Here is a 13133-nt window from a genome sequence, read left to right on the forward strand (position 1 = left end):
AAAAACGGTCAATTGTTTTAACTTTGACCTCTATTATGACCCTCTAAAATTGATTATTTTGGGCTCAAATTAAGTTATTAAGTTAGATCCATGTCCAAGGAATCTATATCTAAAATTGCAAGTGTTTAGACCCAAAATAGTAGGAGGAGTTTGGTAGAGTTCTCAAAAGTCAAATCGTTGGACTTTGACCCCTTAATCGCAAAATTTCTGCCCAAAAATCAATCACATCGATTTTTCCAAATCTTAGTACCCTGTATATCAAATTTCGAGTCTGTAGGCTAAAAATTGACAGAGTTATTGCGAAGACACACAGACACACACACACACACAGATACTTTCACTTTTATATATATATATATATATATATATATATATATATATATATATATAATATATATATATATATACTGTTTTTTTCGTTATTTATACTATATATATATACATATATATATATATATATATATATATATATATATATATATATATTGAAATATATATGACAATTAAGCTACACAGAATTTTCTGTATTTCATCTTCGTGAGGATTCTTCAAGCATTTGCATGAATTCAATGTTGATTTGTATATTGATATAATCCCGTTGTATTGAGTTTGCTAGTCAGTCAATCAAATTCTGTTAAAAGATTAGTAGATCCTGATGAAGAAGGCTACAAGTACCTGAAAGTGCTTGAACTTGATATGATGATTTGCAATGAAATAAAAGAGAAGACGAAAATATGTATATGAGGAGACTCAAACTGCTCCTGAAATCTAGACTAGACATATAGGAACCTGTTCTCAGCCATCAATTCGTGGGCGGTTGATGTAATTCGATACAGTGTAGCTTTTGTAGTATGGACACATGAAAAAATGAAAAAGTTGGACAGAGACACACGGAGTCAAGTATGGAGCACTTCACCCAAATTCTAATGTGCTTAAGCCGCATATAACAAGGAAAAAAGGAGAAAGAGGGCTGATTGCGATTGAAGAATGTGTTGGGGGAGATCTTACTAGTGTTCATTGCTACTTGGCTAACAGTCATGAAGTGTGATTCGCAGCAGTGGCAAAAGAGGAAGAACTAGATAAAGATTCAGTGGAAGATAAGCAGAAGTACAAGGAAAGAATTGAAGCTGAAAAGTTTACTGAGTTGGTAAGAATGAAACTTCATGGTCAGTTTGAGTGCAATACTAAGGCACAAAAATGTCAGGGCACATGGAATTTTTTGTCTAAATAAATAAATGAAATCATCTATGGGAAGGACTGTCTTGATAAGTGTAGGTTTGTGGTATATCTCTTGAAACACATATTTTTAGTGCATGTTCTACACTTGCTCAGAAAGAGTAAAAACGTCACCATGACAAAGTTTGTACAAATCTGTACTGGAGTTAGTGCCAAAAGTTTGGAATCCAAATGATGGATAAATGGTACCAATATCACCCAGAAGGAGTAGTGGAAAATGAGGACGTAAAGATTCTCTGGTATTTCATGATTCAGTATGACCGAGAGATAAAGCACAGGAAACCGGATATTGTAGTTGTGAACAAAAAGAATGTCAAATTATTGATGTGGCTTGCACAAACGACATCAACTTAACAAGCAGGAAGAATGAGAAACTATGGAACTATCAGAAACTGAGGGTGGAGATTGCTAGATTGTGGAATAAGAAAATTTCCATTGTGCCAATAATCATAGGTGCCTTGGCTGAATTCCTGATGATCTTATTAAACAGCGGAACTTCTTAGGAATCAGATACATCACCGTACTCTAGAAGTCAGTTCTGCTTGGCTCAGCAAACATCCTACGCTAATTGACTCTTTGACTATCCTCATTAGCTTTAGTGTAAAAGCTCGCTTTTGATGAAAAAAAGTCATAAAACACCACAACAGTGTGAATCAATGGAATAATAATAATAATAATAATAATAATAATAATAATAATAATAATATATAAAAATAAGTGATATATCCATTATTAGAATAAATGTGAGTTGATCAACATTTATCTCACAAAGCCTTTTTTTTTCCTATTTACTTTATAATACAAGATACATGCTAAAATAAACTTTAGTTCAAGGATTGAGCTATTAAAAAAATGTTTTTAATTATTGTAATAAACCATGCTTAATAACTGAATAAGTTATTCATCTCTCACTTAACTATTTCTCGCCCCAATCACTCTATGTTCATTCAACCGTTCTCTAATATTGCTTAGTGTTTAATGTGGTCAGCAATTTACATGCATATGACTTTACGGAGCTAAAAAAAAATATGTGTAAATTAGATGGAATAATAATAATAATAATAATAATAATAATAATAATAAGAAGAAGAAGAAGAAGAAGAAGAAGGAGATTAATACTCGTAATAATAATAATTGCAAGAAATCTTATAAACTGTGCCGTCGTCCTCCCAAAAGGCATCAGTCCTAGCTGATTCCACAGCAAATAACCGTAAAGTGTCAAGGAAGATGAAAAGATTAGAGAGAGATAGATAGATAGATAGAGAGAGAGAGAGATAGAGAGATAGAGAGAGATAGAGAGAGAGAGAAAGAAAGAACAAGCAGTAACTAGACATGCACTAGATTAATTCGGACCTTGAAGTGGCTTATTGCCACCAAAATCCCAGTGAAGACCAATGTTCATTGCCAGCATGAAATCAATGGTCAGAACCTGTTACAATAAACGATTAATAATGGTCATGTCCATAATCAAATATGTGATGGGTACATGAAAAGGAAGGGTTGCAAAGAGATAGCTTCGAATTTGGGGGTATAAAAACCAAAGCAAAATATGATAAAAGTAAAAATAAAATAGATAAACCCCATAATTTATTATACCATACCTGTTCACACTGAAACACTTATCACAATATTCTGTGGATCTATATTAAAAAACCTTGTTAAACTTTGTGACATATTTCCATTCTATGGAGGTCAGGCGCGAACGAACACCCCATAATTTTATTATACCATATTTCTTCAAACTGAAACATAATTATCAAAGTATACTTACGCAGATAGATATGAAAAGTCTTTATTAAAGTTTGTGCCTATTTCCATTCTATGGAGGCCAGGCGCGAACGCAGACCCCACAATTTTATTATACCATTCCTATTTAAGTTAAAACATGCTTATGAAAGTAGTATTATGTACATCTATATCAAAAACACTTGTAAACGTTTTTTTTTAATTTTTAAATTTTTGATTTCCATACTTTGTGGACCAGACGCGTACGCAGACCCCACAATTTTAATGAATCATCATTATGCCAGATCAAAAATACCCATTCTTGTGTCTATATATATATATATGTATATATATATATATATATATATATATATATATATATATATATACAAATTTCCAGTCTTTTTCAACGTCTTTCATTTTCATTTCGATACTTATTGTGTCCAAGAGCGGAGGACCGCTAAATACAAAAATAATAATATCGTTTTCATGCTTCAAAAAACCCTTATAACCTTATTCTAAACACACGCACACACATATATATATATATATATATATATATATATATATATATATATATATATATATATATATATATATATATATGAACGAAAGAAAGAAAAAGTAAATAGACATTATTATTGTTGTTAATGCTGTCAAAGGGCCCTGATGGGCCTAGACCAGATAATATTGATTATTATACCTTATCGATGAATTGAACAATTGCTTGATTAACACTAGAGAGTAGAATCCTGAGGTTTGCGATGATTTGATGCTGGTAAAGTCCTTCTCTGCATTAACCTAAAATATGGCTCCTGCGAAACTCTAAAAATTCTAAATATATAATCGATATATTGATATCTGAAGCACAAGTATCGATGCTTCGAACGTTTCCTGCTGCTTTGCTGACTGTCAGCGAAAGAAGAAGAAATCTGTATGCATTATTTTTGTGAGGTGTCTATTATATTTCTTCATGTTTGTGAATGTAAAATGTGTAAAAGTTGACACTCAACATGTTGTTTTGATCTGCACTTTTCAAGCTTGTATTTACACACACTTTATTGAGCATTGTATTCTTGCAAATATCTGAACCTATACAACTATACGTATTTATGAAGTATTAGAGAAGCGAGACCTTCATATTGGTGTATAATTGCTATACATTCAATATATGTGCCGTTAACTGACATAAATCGTTTATTTGCAAATGAAGCAATATTGACTTCATTTCTCAGGTTCTTTTTCATGAAAGTAATTCAATAAAAGAAATGAGCATTCTTGAATGAACACTCACCTGTCAGGTGATCGATGCTGCACACTGAATGTACTGTAAACAATAATGAATCTCATGCACACTGCGTTACATTTACTAGAGACATGAAGAGATTGTTGTATGCTTGAGGCAACAGAATCAAAAGAGGACATTTCCCGCAGCTATCGGCCTGAAGAGAAAAGAGCCTGGACAAAGAAAGGCACAATAATGAGGCGCCGAAGCCAACAATTCGGGATCACGTTGCCAATGTATCTTTCATTACATATGTTATAGAACCTGCTATTAAATATTCTTGGCAATCATACAGTATAGCTCACATTGGAAGCATTGAAAAGAAAATGCAACTAACATTTTAAAAATGCAATAAAATTTTATTTTCTTCCGACCTACATGGTTTTTTGGAATTTTGTTTTATTATTATATTACAATATATACAATATTTCGTTCATGACTTTCTTAGATGAGGGTTGATAATTTGAGGTATTTTGATTATTCAGAGTGCTGTTCTTATCAACGTTTCGTGCGATGTAACCTCCTGTCTTCTTCAGTTCTAGCTGATCGAACTTGGAAAATCTTTCTGTTGAACTCGTCAATCTGCACAGAATTTTGAATAGAATCTTTTCACCTTGAATCAACAAAGACCCGTGGAATAATGGATAAAGTACGAGGCGAAATTCAGTTCTAAGAGACACTCTTATGGGGGTTAAAGGTTCAATCCTTAGTACGGGCGATACTCAGAATTCAATTGTGAATTACTTAAGACTCCTACTCGGTCATGGCTGATGAAACAATTTAAGAATAGTTACCATCAGTTTTAAAAATTCAACTAATAACTGGCACCAAACGCGTTAAAATTACATTTTTTACCTATCTGTATACTTTTAATTTACTGAAAATATTATAAAGGCTTTCTTTATTTTAAAAGGAGTTGCAATATCTAAATGTTTATAGGCTCATGTGTTCAGCTATTTTTTTAAAGCATGCAAGACTTGTCAACAAATTCGGAAATAAAAAACAAAACGCATACAAAATGTTTAAGAACTGTGCAAATATACAAATTGGTAGAGAATTAAATTTTCTTGGTAAAAGTCATCTGTTGTATATTTTGTTGATTTTTTTTTCGATTTCTCCATTGTAAACTATTTTACATTATTGCCATATTCTTTTTATACCGTTTGATCTAAAAAAATACTTACACTATCCTAAAAAATTTCTAACACTATCCTAAAAAATTACTTACACTATCCTAAAAAATTATTAATACTATACAAAAAATTTACTAAGACTATCCTATAAAAAAATTACTGAATGTTGTAATAAAACTATCGAACAGTATTTTGTGCTTCAGTGTGTATTTCTCGCCTAAACGTAACTTTCATAAATGCACATTGAATTATTTTTTGTCTCTATCTATCTACTATTATATAAAAGTCACTTTGTGTGCGCATGCGCATGCGCATATGTGAGTTCCTTCCTCATAGGTTGCGAAATGGCTGAGCCTATTTTGCAAACTTCACACAAAGGTAATTTATACGTCAGGCAGTATTCTTAGGTATGATTTGTACAGAAATTCACCCAATAAGTATCGAAAATTGAAAAAATCCGATCCTAAAAGAAACATTTTTACAGGGAAATATTTTATGTTATAGTCGCCAAGGAGGATAATAAAATATCAGCAAACCATTTCTTCTTAAAAAGAACAGAATTATTGACATCTGGAGATATAGCTCAGTCGTAGAGCATTCGACTAAAGATCCCCCTGTTCAAGCCCGGGTGAACCTCACCATTTTAATTTAATGTTTTCTTATTAATAAGTTCAATTTATGATAAAAGAAGAGGTACCATTTAAAATCGCCGCAAATCATTTCTTCCTTTGCATATTTTAAACTTAAACATTAATCAGAAGTGACTTTTCCAGGGCATTCATCGTCAGACCCCAAATATCAGCTGACGTGATATTGTAAACAAACACAGACGGAATTTGATGAATGACATTATCATTACTCTTTTTTTTATTTTTATTTTTGTGAATTAGTCCACCGGGCAAATTATTCCTTGTAATATATAATATTTAATAGAGAATTGATTGTATAATAATGCATACAAAATCCGCATAAATTAAAATATCATGTTTAATCTTATTGTACGACCAGGCAACACCGGGCGTCCAGCTAGTTCATTATAAATCGAATATGTAGTGAAATAAAAACAAAATAAATAAAAAAATAAATAAAAACTGAACCAAATATTTAAAAATTCTATTTGATAAAAAAAATTGTACTTTTTTTTTTTTTTTTTTTTTACACAGTGATCACCACTTATCAAGGCCCGGAAGCCACTCAGGGATAAGGGTTATTGCAAGTACATTAAGTTAGTGAGGAGATTTGCTGAAGTGTTTACTTAAGGGGGCGGTTCATTAGGAATTTGTTAACATTGGACTTGAAGACATCCAAATTGTAGTCCGGAGGGAAGCAGGCAGACGGAACAGAGTTCCACAGGCGTGCAGTTCTAAGAAAGAAGCTTTGTTCATGGAATCCGCGTTTTGATTTAGGCACAGATATAGAGTGGGGGAAATTTTTCACAGTGGATTCAGCTAGACGGGTGTTTCTCGTGAAAGATTGGCGAAGGGGGACCAGAGATTGGAATTCAGACGAGCATCTGCCATGGAAATAACGATAAAACAAGGACAGGCTCGCAACGTCTCTTCTGTGGGAGAGAGGTTGCAGATGAGGGAAAAGGGCATCCCCCACTAAGCCACGAAGTCTATTTTGTACTCTGTCAAGGCAGGATAGGCTGTTTTTAGCAGCTCCTGCCCAGATATGGCAACAGTATTCCATCCTTGGACGTACTTGGCTTTTATATAGATAGAGAATTGCATCAGTAGTGAGATATCTTCTGGAGCGGTAGAAGGATCCCACCATCTTTCCAGCGACCTTGGCAACAGACTTGATGTACGTGTTCCATTTCAGATCAGGAGTAAAGGTCAAACCCAGAAGCTTGTCAAAACACGGAGCCTCACCCAGACGAGAGCCATCCATCACAATTGATGCCAGATGGGGATCAGAGCGTTGATGATGTAGGAATCTAAGAAAATTTCAGTACTTATGTCATCTATTCCGAATTTCACCAAACACTTTCGAGAACGGTAAACTTAACTGAGCAAACTGAATGGCTTTTTGTTGCAAAGAAATTATTTAACGAAAAAAATCGATTCATTATTTCTGTGCAACATGATCCAAATTGTTTTTTTTTTTACCTTAGAATCTTAAACTATACCTAACTTATGTTTTATGTTTAATTCCGCAAAAGTTGGTTTAGTTCGGTTCGTATTGTGTAGAAACATCAAAATGTAGAAAATTCGTCTTTCTCCGTTAATAGTATAAACTGCTTACATCATGACTGCAAATATCTGGATACCTGTTCCTAAATGGCACCAAAAATGTTCAACGTTACTACATTTTTAATTATTTTTTTAAAGTTTACAGGAGAAAGATGTGGAGGTTGAATGAAGAATAACACAAACCGCAATTTTGAAACTAAAATCAATGATTGTTTGGTTGTTGGATCCACTTCAGGAGAATGTGGAGGCATAGCAGAAGAAATTGAAGGATGCATTGTTGAAGATTACAGACTGGACTTGTGGGTGACAAAGAGGCCTCAGTGTCATAGGGTGATATAGTGGTAGAGAAACTGAGAAGTATACATAAAAAGAAGTATACATAAAAAAGCAAAGGGAGCAATCTGCAAAGACAATGTGGAGACAGAGCAATCTAGGTTTCCAGATATATTTCAAAGAGGTGGCTAGAAGAATGAACTATTTAGGATAGTTAAACAGACGCAGGTGGGTATTGTTGGAGAAAAGTGCATTAAATGGAGTGCTATCAAGGTTCGAAATGATAATGGAGTGTTAGCAACATGTATAACACGAGAATAGGAATGCTGAAAATGCTATTATGAAAGATTGTTGAATACGGAGTTTTCATGAACCCACAAAATCTAGAAGCTAAAGAAGCAGTATCTGTGCCAGCTATAAGAATTAAGAAAGACGTGACGTATCTTTGAGTAATCTAATTCAAGTTAGCTACATTGTCGCACGTAAATTTCAGATAAATCCAATAAGACGACAACAAACCAAAGAAGAGTGATTAAAGCAGATGTTTTTTTTTTGTAAGATCAACGAATGGAGTTTTAAAGTTTAAGTTACTCTTAACCAATAAAAATCACACATAGAAAAAAATGTCAGAAGTTTTCTGGATGGCTTTTGATAGTGCCTCATAAAAGTTGCATGCCGCCAGTCAGCACGTCTTCATATAAACCGTTGATCAAAGAAGTTATTTCAAAATGAAATAGACTTTTTTTTTCTTTTACAAAATCAGGCTGCTCTGTCTAAGAATTTTGGCAGTTTCAAAAATATAGATTTTGGTTCATCAAACGATAAGAGTCTAGTTTCCTGATCAATAATCGATTTCTAACCCTCCCCTCTCCCTCTCTTTAATAAGAGTAAAGAACAAGTTTGAAACATGGAAGGAGAAAAAAATAAATGTCAAATAAAAAAGGAAAGAAAGAAAACAGCTGATAGCTTTCTATCAGCTGTTTTCTGTCTTTCCTTTTTTATTTGACATTTATTTTTTTTTCTCCTTCCATGTTTCAAACTTGTTCTTTACTCTTATTACGCCATGTTTATCCATTACTTTTCTTCTATCGTTTCTTCTACTTTCCAACATCCTTTTACAATATTTCATTTGTTTCATACTAGCTGATGTAACTAGTAACATAGGAGCGAACTGATAACATGATCTTAAAACTGATAACTGTTACAGCTGATGATATATATTATTGGTTTAATTCTAATTTAAAAAATGAACAGAGGACAAAGTGTGGAAACTTTAACAAATTTATTTAGCAACTTGGAGAGCAATATGGTAAATTAGAAGCCGTTGAATCTATTATGATTCAATTCTGTGATGCGAGACAGTTTATTTACCTCTAAAAACTGTCATGGCCGCTTCCACTCTTCGCAAGGGCAATAACTCTCTTTTCTTAAGTCCAAAGGAAAATCCCTATTATTTTTTTACATTTTACCTAACAATAACTCTTACAATTTTTTAGAAATGCTTTAACTAAACAGATCATTAACAATAATGATAAAATTCTGAGACAACTTCGCATGTATGTTTTTAATGATTAAGTACAACAACAATATTGGAAAATTGTAAGATCGACTTAAATAAAGTCAGCAATAATTGTAAGGTTCGGCAGGCATTTTGAGGAACTATCGGATGAAATACTAAACAGTATTCTATTTGAGTGCTTTATTTTTACTAATAGCTCATAGCTTATGTAGACCTAGAGCCAACTCGATGATAAAAGTTAAAGAGATTTCAGTTGGCTGAAGATTATCACTATCAGAGGACCGGGAACACTTGAGTGGGATGAACAGAATACAGAACATTACTTAAGAGGAATTGATTATCTAAGAGGACGGGTTATCAAGTTTTTTTGTGTTTTTTTTTTTGTTTTTTTTTTTACTCATGTTCACTCCTAACAAGGCACATCGCCATTTGGACGTAAGGGGCTACTATTTGGGATCATGCCTATGAAAGATTAACAAGATAAACTTCTGTAAACAATGTAAACTTCTGCATATCAGTACAGCCAGAGGAGCAGGTAGCAGGAAGGGAGTTCTTAAATCAAGCTGTCCAAGGAAAGAAACTATTAGAGTAGAAAGCTTTCTGGCATTTAGAAACCTCAACAGTGAAGGGGTGAGATTTTGTTGCTAAGCGAGTTTGTCGGGGATATGTACGTCAAGGGGGCACAAGTGCAACGAGTTCATCAGAGCACATTCTATTAAAATATTTGTAAAACAGGCAGAGATAAAACATTGCGGTGATGGGACAGGAGTTGGAGCTTAGTTGACAATGTGGGACCTATTAGATCGAAAACTTTTTTTTGGACCCTATCCAAGAAGGAAAAGCTAGTGGTAGATGCACCAGCCCAGATGTGGCAACAATACTCCATGCAGGGGCGAATGGTGGTCGTATAGAGTTACAGGATACTCTCAGGTGTTAGTACTTTTTATTTCAATAGAAGAAATTCATCTTCTTTGCAACAGCCTTCACAATGTTCTCAATGTATTTGTTCCAGTTCATATTACCTGTGAATGTTAGGCCGAGGAGTTTGAAGAAGAATTCTCAGATAGGATGTTATTTGTCATGGATATTAGTGGTTAAAGAAGCGTCTTGTAATTGTTAAAGAAGAGCAGCTAGTAGAATATCTACATTAAACTTGAACGCGACCATGCTGTAGTCAATCAAGAAGCATACTTGTTATATTGTTTTTCATAAATGGGATGGTTTAAATACTGTATTAATAATTTTAAAATTCCTGTGTAATCTTTTAAAATTGTTGATCATTAAACATGGCTATGCTCAAAGCAGCATAATAAACAAATAAAGACATGCCCATGTCTAGTATGCTTCGGGATCCTTTTTGCTGATATGTTACTAAAAACAGCAATTTGGATACATGGCTGATGGAAGGAGAACAACTAACCCTGTTGTTTACATAAAGGATTCAGTTCGAAATTCTGTACAGATTCTCGAGTTAGAAATAAAGATTTCTGAGTTCGCCAAGCAGTACCTGAAGAAGGTCAGAGGTTATATTGGTTGAAACCCCGTGAAAATAATCTAAACAATCCAAATTTATTTCTTTTATTTGTAGAAAAATTGCAGAATATTGTTAATTGAACACAACTTGGTATTTTGCCGATAGATGTGGAATGGACTTATGGGTTCATACCTTCCATAAGTTATCAGTGAGTAAATATTAATATGATAGATCCAAAGTAGGATTAGAACTTAACACGGCCAATTCTTTATTCTGTGATAATATTAATTACACCAATCACGGATCACTGTAAAAAATAAGACCTGACACAAGCAGATGTCAGTTTACCGATACCATAGGTCATAGGCATACGGGTATTTTCTGTTGTTATTTTTATAATCAATAAATTCATTTTTCCCATCTTTTTTTTCTCAAGATATTTTCATTTCTTGTCTTCTCCTTTTGACCTTTGTATAATTCTTCATTTCACTTTCTTCTTTATCTTTTTGTTCTTCATTTTCTCGTTCAATTCTTATTTTTCTTTAATCTTTTCTCTCTCACTTCCACTCATTCTTCTTTGATTGATTTTGTGGCTTTTTAATCTCTTCCAAACACATTTATCGCAACATTTTTTTCATTCTTCAGATAAACACAAACATTTCAGCTGCAAGTCAATGCAACCATTCCTTATTTTATGATTAATAAAAAAATGATTTTTCAAAAATATGTTTGAATATTTAACACAGATAATAAAATTCGATGCGAAAAAAGACAAGACTAAAATATTTCTAAACAAAAGTTCCCGAGAGGAAAGGAGTTCAGTATGTTCATCTTTAATTAACAACATTTAAAAGACTATGCGATTAGTACAAAGGCTTAATTGTTTTGTTTGTCTTCATTAATAAATTACTGCTTCATCGAGATGAAATATCAATTGACGATTAATTATTATTTTTTTTATATATCAACGCTTTTGGTGTGTTTCTTAATATTATAAACATAATATCCAGGTTAAATAGGTATTTTATCCATAAACAAAAAGAAATTTTTGATTGTTCGGTTCTGAACTGCATCAGCACACCCCTCCAATTCTTTCTTACTGGGGTATGGGTGATAACAATGTAGTAGTGTCAGAGCTTCCCAGCTTACAGGACTTTGGTAAAGGCGTTGGCATCAGAATTTGTCATCCTGTGGTCGTCTCTACCCATGGATGTGACAAGCAAAAACGTGTCAGGCGTTGAACCACAAATCGAATTTACAGTGGCAATGTTCTTTATGTCATTCATTTTGTTTTACTCTTTTTCAAGGTATATTGCCACTTGAATCATAAGATGCTACTATTTAGGATCGTGTCAAACAGGGGACTGTAAGGAGTTGAGCAGTGAGATATTTGTTCACATTACATTTAAACTTTTGCGTGTTAATACAGTCAGGGAAGCAGGAAACAGAGAGAGAAACTTAAAGTCTAGCAATTTAAGGGAAGAAACCATTAGAGTAGAAAACTTTTCGGTATTTAATGGTCTCAACAGTGAAGGGTTGAGATTTTTCTGCTTGTCGACTTAGGAGGCGCAAGAGCTATGAATTCATAACAGGCAGAGTGAAACAATATTGCAGTGATGGGACAGAGATTGGAGCTTGGTTGATAGTACAGGACCTATGAGATTTGAAACTTATTTTGATACTGTCTAAGAGCGCGAGACTAGTGGAGTAGATGCACAAGCCAAGATGTGTCAACAATACTCCATGCATGGGCGAATTTGTGGCTTTGTAACAAATATAGAATACTATCTGGTGTGATTCATTTTCTAGTATGGTAGGGGAAGCTCACTTTCTTTGCAGCAGCCTTAGCAATGTCCTCAATGAATTTGTTTCAATTCATATTGCCTGTGAATGTTAAGCCAAGGAGTTTAAACAATGAGCTCTCAGGTAGGGTGTTATTTGTCATGGCAATCGGTGATTGAGAAATGTGTTTTGCACCAAACCCTCTTCGAATTTGCATGCAACCACTGAGTTTGACTCTTCTTGGTGTCAGCTGTAAGCACCTGCAAGTTAACTAATAACTATGAATAACGAGGACTTCATACAGACCAGATCTGTATGAATCATATGCAGATGACTGACTAGACTAACAAATAAACAGCATCAACACAAAGTTGAACATAGTAGGTCCAATAAGTTCGCTGCTTCAATTGTCCATCTTGAACATAAGCCTCCATAAAAATTCCGTAGTTATATGATCGTTAAGTCAACAAACATGCAAAGTGTTTAACTTAGATCTACACAATAAATTACA

The 13133-nt window shown here is 33.6% G+C and overlaps 1 protein-coding gene across 3 annotated transcripts in view; it reads right to left on the bottom strand.

The window, feature by feature from the left end:
- The window catches only part of LOC145297661 (uncharacterized), a 996083-nt gene that overhangs the window by 105601 nt on the left and 877349 nt on the right, over positions 1–13133 (bottom strand). The window lies entirely within an intron of this gene.

Source organism: Euprymna scolopes, chromosome 18 (assembly GCF_053919585.1).
Source record: "Euprymna scolopes isolate OS-2025 chromosome 18, ASM5391958v1, whole genome shotgun sequence".
Classification (NCBI taxonomy): domain Eukaryota; kingdom Metazoa; phylum Mollusca; class Cephalopoda; order Sepiida; family Sepiolidae; genus Euprymna; species Euprymna scolopes.